This window comes from Coregonus clupeaformis, chromosome 20 (assembly GCF_020615455.1).
Source record: "Coregonus clupeaformis isolate EN_2021a chromosome 20, ASM2061545v1, whole genome shotgun sequence".
Lineage (NCBI taxonomy): Eukaryota > Metazoa > Chordata > Actinopteri > Salmoniformes > Salmonidae > Coregonus > Coregonus clupeaformis.
Window position 1 is genome coordinate 1,077,189 of NC_059211.1, and position 6,815 is coordinate 1,084,003.

Below are 6,815 nucleotides of genomic sequence, written 5' to 3' on the forward strand. Positions count from 1 at the left end.
CTGCGCTGATGTACAATACAGCAAGCCAAGAAGGCAAAGGCAGTCCATCCCCATTGATGCAACGCAATGACAACAACGGCGCAATGAGCGCATCTTCTTGCGTATGACGTTGAGATGTAAACTGTAGGCCAGTGGTTCCCAACCCTTTTCGGTTACTGTACCACCAACTTAGCTTTGCTCTGCCTAGAGTACACCTGAAGTACCCCCTCATGTGCACTTGACCACGAAGCCTATGGTCTCATGAGTCTTCTCAAGTACCCCCTGTGGTACCGCCAGGGTCCTATTACCCCTGGTTGGGAACCATAGCTGTAGGCTACTGAGTTCTTTAAGGTTGGTCAATATTTTCCATGGAATATGATCCATTTGTTTTGATATAGCCAGATTCTGCTAATTCGTGATGGTTGCGGTAAACATAAATGTTGTTTATCTATTTATGTTGGAGGCTACCGCATGTGTTTGACAAAAGTATCACTGTCACATCATGTGGTCTGTTATGGGTGTAATGACAATTGTATTAGTATGCTACTGGAATTAGTCCTCAAATTTTGAGCATGTGGAAAATAGTAATTATTTGTTAGATTGCATCACCTTACCTATCATCCTATGAAAATAAACGTTATGGACTGTAGGACTTCACTTTCACTTGATAATAATAGGCTACCATCTCAATAATCTCTCATGTACAGATTTTAGTTCTGGAATTCCAAGATTATTAATATGATTTTTATTTATATTTTTTATGCCAGCCCCTGTCCCCACAGGAGGCCTTTTGCCTTTTGGTAGGCGTCATTGTAAATAAGAATTTGTTCTTAACTGACTTGCCTAGTTAAATAAAGGTAAAATAAAAAAGTAAAATAACTTGCTAAATGACATCAGTTCATTTTAGGTTATAACCAGCAGAGGGCACCAGACCTCTATGTTTGACAGTGAACCCATGAGCATGGTTCACAGCCGTGGTGGGTGACTGCCAGGTACCAGTACGGTGTGTGTGTGTCTGCCAGGAACCAGTAGTCAGGGCTAACATTGCTGCCAGCAGACTCTCACCCCCTCCTCTCTTCTACTTCCTCAATGGAGTTGTCAGTGCTGAAAGATGCTTCTGGTCGACTGTGTGAATCGGAATCTGATAGTGAAGCCAAGAGCAACTGAACCGTGATGTACTTGTTATGTATTATGTCATGTTTCATGTTCTGTGTGGACCCCGGGAAGAGTAGCTGCTGCTATCGCAACAGCCAATGGGGATCCTAATAAAATACCTATACCAAGCTTCTTATTATGACCGTCTTACAGTCCTGATAGGTAGACAGACATACAGATAAGACACGTGACCCGCCTCAGCCTGCTTTTACTGTAACCAGTCCAGCTCCGGGGTGAAGTTGCTCCGCGGTCACAGGTGACTGTCATGTTTAATAATAATTATCACCACGCACCTGCACCCCCACACTAATTAACTGGCGCATATGCAAATAGGGCAGGAGAAAGGAGTGCACAGCGAAGGCCCAATGGAGAACAGCTAGCTTGTTCAGCTGCAGGACTTGACTAGGATAACGAACAGTCAGGCAGGGCCAGCGAGGAGAGGTGGATGATAGGAGAAGAGTGGGATAAAGAAGGAGGGGGAGACGGGGAGAGAGTGGGAGGAAGAGGAGTGATCACCAGGGAAACCGTGATAAGAGCAGTGGTCTGTGTGTGTGTGTGTGCGCGTGCCCGCGTGCGTGTGTACGCAAATTCATGCGTGTGTGTTTGTGTTGGACTGGCATCTGGTGGTAGTGGCCACATAACATGAGACATAACACAAGGTTGCAGTATTGGTGCAACCATAGAACATGTGATCATCAAAGTTAGCATTACTATCACTATGTCTCACCTCAGCAGGTGGACATGAAAGAAACTGACAAACAAGCCAGTAGATCTGAACATTTTAATATTTTTCTGTTGTGGTTTTCAATATTTTTATGCCCTATATTGGACGCTGACTTTCATAAAAAAAAAATAGAATCCCTAAAGGAATTTGCATGGCAATTCAGAGAAAGCTTTGAATTCATTGTCATTCATCCCATTCTAAACACAAATTCAAAGCAATTCAGAGAGACCTTTCTTCCTCGTACATTGAGCGTTGGTCTGAAGAGCATTTAATTAATTCTCATGCATCACATTCTAAACACGAGTCGCCATAGTCCGCATGGTGAGCTCGTCTGGGCATACCTCTGGAACAAAGCAAATTACAGTTCAGTAAACTCCACGCTCCCAATCTCAGCACACAGAGGCAGCTAGCCGCCACACAGGTAAGGGGTGAATTAGGGTTTCGCTCCTGGTTTTACATTTAAATTTAGCCCCAGGCTTCAGTCCCATTAGAGCACCCTAATCCAAAGCCTGGTCAGTGGGTTCCCTCTCTCTCTCTCTCTCTCTCTCTCTCTCTCTCTCTCTCTCTCTCTCTCTCTCTCTCTCTCTCTCTCTCTCTCTCTCTCTCTCTCTCTCTCTCTCTCTCTTTCTCTCTCTCTCACTCTCTATCTCCCTCCGTCTCTCTCTCTCTCTCCCTCTCCACAATGTTGTCGGAACGAGGGACCCATCCAGACTCATTACGGGCCATTATATTCCTATTATGTTTAATATGTGATAGGAACACATCTTATTGTCCGTAAATGGCCCAACGTGTTGTAGTGCAGTGCTGTGGTGTTACCAGCTGTTTCAAGAGCACAGAGCAGGACAACATAGTGGAATTGCAACAGGGATTGTCTCGGTTGGTGTGTGGAATGAATAAACCGATGCACTGAGCCTTGTGTGTGTGTGTGTATGTGTCTGTGTGTGTGTGTGTGTGAGTGTGTATGTGCGTGTATGTGTGTGTATGTGTGTGTGTGTGTGTGTGTGTGTGTGTGTATGTGTATGTGTATGTGTATGTGTATGTGTATGTGTATGTGTGTGTATGTGTATGTGTTTATGTGTATTTGTGTGTGTGTGTGTGTGTATGTATGTGTGTGTGTGTGTGTATGTGTGTGTCTACAAAGCATGGCGGAAGGAGGAAACACTCAGCAGGTGTAGAGTCAGAGGCTGACAGGTAATTGTCATAAGATCATACCAAGATAACCAAGACAGCATGACATCTAAATGAACACGCTTAGAATGAAGCATCAACCATGGATTAAATGTTTACAGGTGCTGGCAATAATATAAATAAAGAAAATAGAATGTCCTCAGGAAAATAAATGGTCATATTGATGCCTCTCATTTACAGGACCTAACCTGTTCAGAGAGTTATGAAGAAATCCTCACAGGCTCCAGGGTCCCATTCAATAAGCTCAAAACAGAAGAAAACATTTAGAAATGCAAGTTTGTTTTCTGCCTAAAGATTTTTCCCACTGAACGTGACCCATGTAAACACTAGATGGCAGCTGTTGATCTACACTGCCTAACCTCCCTCCTCCCTCTTCCTTCCCTTCCTCATTTCCCTGCTCCCTCCTCTCCCAGCTGAGAGAGAGAGAAACAGAGGGAGAGAGAGAGAAGAGGAGAGAGAGAGGTCTGGGTCATTTCGCTCTGTAACCCTGCCCCTGCCTGCTCCCTCCTCTCCCAGCTGAGAGAGAGAGAAACAGAGGGAGAGAGAGAGAGGTCTGGGTCATGTAGCTCCGTAGCTGTCTGTATCTCTCTAACCTTGGCCTTGCCCCACTCAGATGAGCCACAGCGTTATAACCCACTCCCTCCCACTCTTCCAGCTGAGGAGAGAGAGAAGAGGAGAGAGAGAGGTCTTGGTCATTTCATTCTGTAACCCTGCCCCTGCCTGTTCCCTCCTCTCCCAGCTGAGAGAGAGAAGGAAAGCGGAAGAGAGAGAGAGGGAGAGAAATCAAGTGATAAACAGAGTGCAAAGTCTGGGTCCTTTCGCTCTGTAACCCTGCCCCGGCACCGCTCTGCTCTGCGTGCTCTGTTCTGCTCTGGGGGTCTTTGGCCTGGGCCAGAGGCTGTGGGATGGAGGGTGGAGGGCTGTGGCTGGGCTGGGAACATGTGGTAGTAATCTGGATGTTTTACTGTCTGGCTCTGGCGGTGAAAGTGTTGGGCAGGGGCTACGGGCGGTCTGGATTGTGTCAGAAGCCGCCGCGATCAGGTTACCCTGACAGGGCCAGACAGGACTGAGAGGAGAGGGCCAGCCCTGGGGCCTGCTGGCTGCAGGAGAGGGAGAGAGAGAGAAATAGGGGAGGGAGGGAGAGAGAGAGAGAGAGAGAGAGAGAGAGCAGGCGGGAGAGAGAGAGAGAGGCAAAGAAAAAGGGAGAGAGGAGGAGAAGGGGAGAGAGAAGGAGAGGGTGGAGTGAGAGAGAAAGGGGGGAGAGGGGTTGAGTGAGCGGACCCAATCTTTTGACTCTTTCAGCCTACCCCCTTGACGAAAGCCCTTTTCATAAAGCTGTGTGTGCTTGTGTGTGTGAACCCAGGCCAGAGGGCTGCTTGAGATCGAGGTCCACTAGAACCAGACCCAGCTGAGAAAACAAATGGCCTCTCTCTCTTCTTTCTTTCTTTCTCCCTCCCTCCCTCCCTCCCTCCCTCCCTCCCTCCCTCCCTCCAATATTTTCTCCAGAATTGTCTTTTAATCAGGTAGGAGAGCTAACCAAAACCAGAACACAGCTACTGACTCCTCCGCTATCCGCTCGTAATCCTCAAACTTCTCATTTTCTTATCGACCTGGAGGAGGTGAGCTGGGGCTGTCTACCACTCCACTAGCCATAGAGACATACAAGACTAGTACTGGGGTAGAGTGGAGCTTTGGGTTAAACCAATATGAGCTCCATCTGAATATACCTTTATAAAATACCAGTCATGTTTTATATCATCCATTGTATTAGTTCAAGTTCAAGTTTTGTAGTAATACCCACATGGCAGTCATAGACACTGAAATACATGGATATATATATATACAGTGGGGAAAAAAAGTATTTAGTCAGCCACCAATTGTGCAAGTTCTCCCACTTAAAAAGATGAGAGAGGCCTGTAATTTTCATCATAGGTACACGTCAACTATGACAGACAAAATGAGAAAAGAAAATCCAGAAAATCACATTGTAGGGTTTTTTATGAATTTATTTGCAAATTATGGTGGAAAATAAGTATTTGGTCAATAACAAAAGTTTCTCAATACTTTGTTATATACCCTTTGTTGGCAATGACACAGGTCAAACGTTTTCTGTAAGTCTTCACAAGGTTTTCACACACTGTTGCTGGTATTTTGGCCCATTCCTCCATGCAGATCTCCTCTAGAGCAGTGATGTTTTGGGGCTGTCGCTGGGCAACACGGACTTTCAACTCCCTCCAAAGATTTTCTATGGGGTTGAGATCTGGAGACTTGCTAGGCCACTCCAGGACCTTGAAATGCTTCTTACGAAGCCACTCCTTCGTTGCCCGGGCGGTGTGTTTGGGATCATTGTCATGCTGAAAGACCCAGCCACGTTTCATCTTCAATGCCCTTGCTGATGGAAGGAGGTTTTCACTCAAAATCTCACGATACATGGCCCCATTCATTCTTTCCTTTACACGGATCAGTCGTCCTGGTCCCTTTGCAGAAAAACAGCCCCAAAGCATGATGTTTCCACCCCCATGCTTCATAGTAGGTATGGTATTCTTTGGATGCAACTCAGCATTTTTTGTCCTCCAAACACGACGAGTTGAGTTTTTACCAAAAAGTTATATTTTGGTTTCATCTGACCATATGACATTCTCCCAATCCTCTTCTGGATCATCCAAATGCACTCTAGCAAACTTCAGACGGGCCTGGACATGTACTGGCTTAAGCAGGGGGACACGTCTGGCACTGCAGGATTTGAGTCCCTGGCGGCGTAGTGTGTTACTGATGGTAGGCTTTGTTACTTTGGTCCCAGCTCTCTGCAGGTCATTCACTAGGTCCCCCCGTGTGGTTCTGGGATTTTTGCTCACCGTTCTTGTGATCATTTTGACCCCACGGGGTGAGATCTTGCGTGGAGCCCCAGATCGAGGGAGATTATCAGTGGTCTTGTATGTCTTCCATTTCCTAATAATTGCTCCCACAGTTGATTTCTTCAAACCAAGCTGCTTACCTATTGCAGATTCAGTCTTCCCAGCCTGGTGCAGGTCTACAATTTTGTTTCTGGTGTCCTTTGACAGCTCTTTGGTCTTGGCCATAGTGGAGTTTGGAGTGTGACTGTTTGAGGTTGTGGACAGGTGTCTTTTATACTGATAACAAGTTCAAACAGGTGCCATTAATACAGATAACGAGTGGAGGACAGAGGAGCCTCTTAAAGAAGAAGTTACAGGTCTGTGAGAGCCAGAAATCTTGCTTGTTTGTAGGTGACCAAATACTTATTTTCCACCATAATTTGCAAATAAATTCATTAAAAATCCTACAATGTGATTTTCTGTATTTTTTTCTCAATTTGTCTGTCATAGTTGACGTGTACCTATGATGAACATTACAGGCCTCTCTCATCTTTTTAAGTGGGAGAACTTGCACAATTGGTGGCTGACTAAATACTTTTCCCCCCCACTGTATATACAGTACCAGTCAAAAGTTTGGACACACCTACTCATTCAAGGGCTTTTCTTAATTTTTTACATTGTAAGAAGGCTCTCATGAGGACCGCCACAGGAATGGAAGACTCAGAGTTACCTCTGCTGCAGAGGATAAGTTCATTAGAGTTACCAGCCTCAGAAATTGCAGCCCAAATAAATGCTTCACAGAGTTCAAGTAACAGACACGTCTCAACATCAACTGTTTAGAGGGGACTGTGTGAATCAGGCCTTCATGGTCGAATTGCTGCAAAGAAACCACTACTAAAGGACACCAATAATAAGAAGAGACCTGCTTGGGCCAA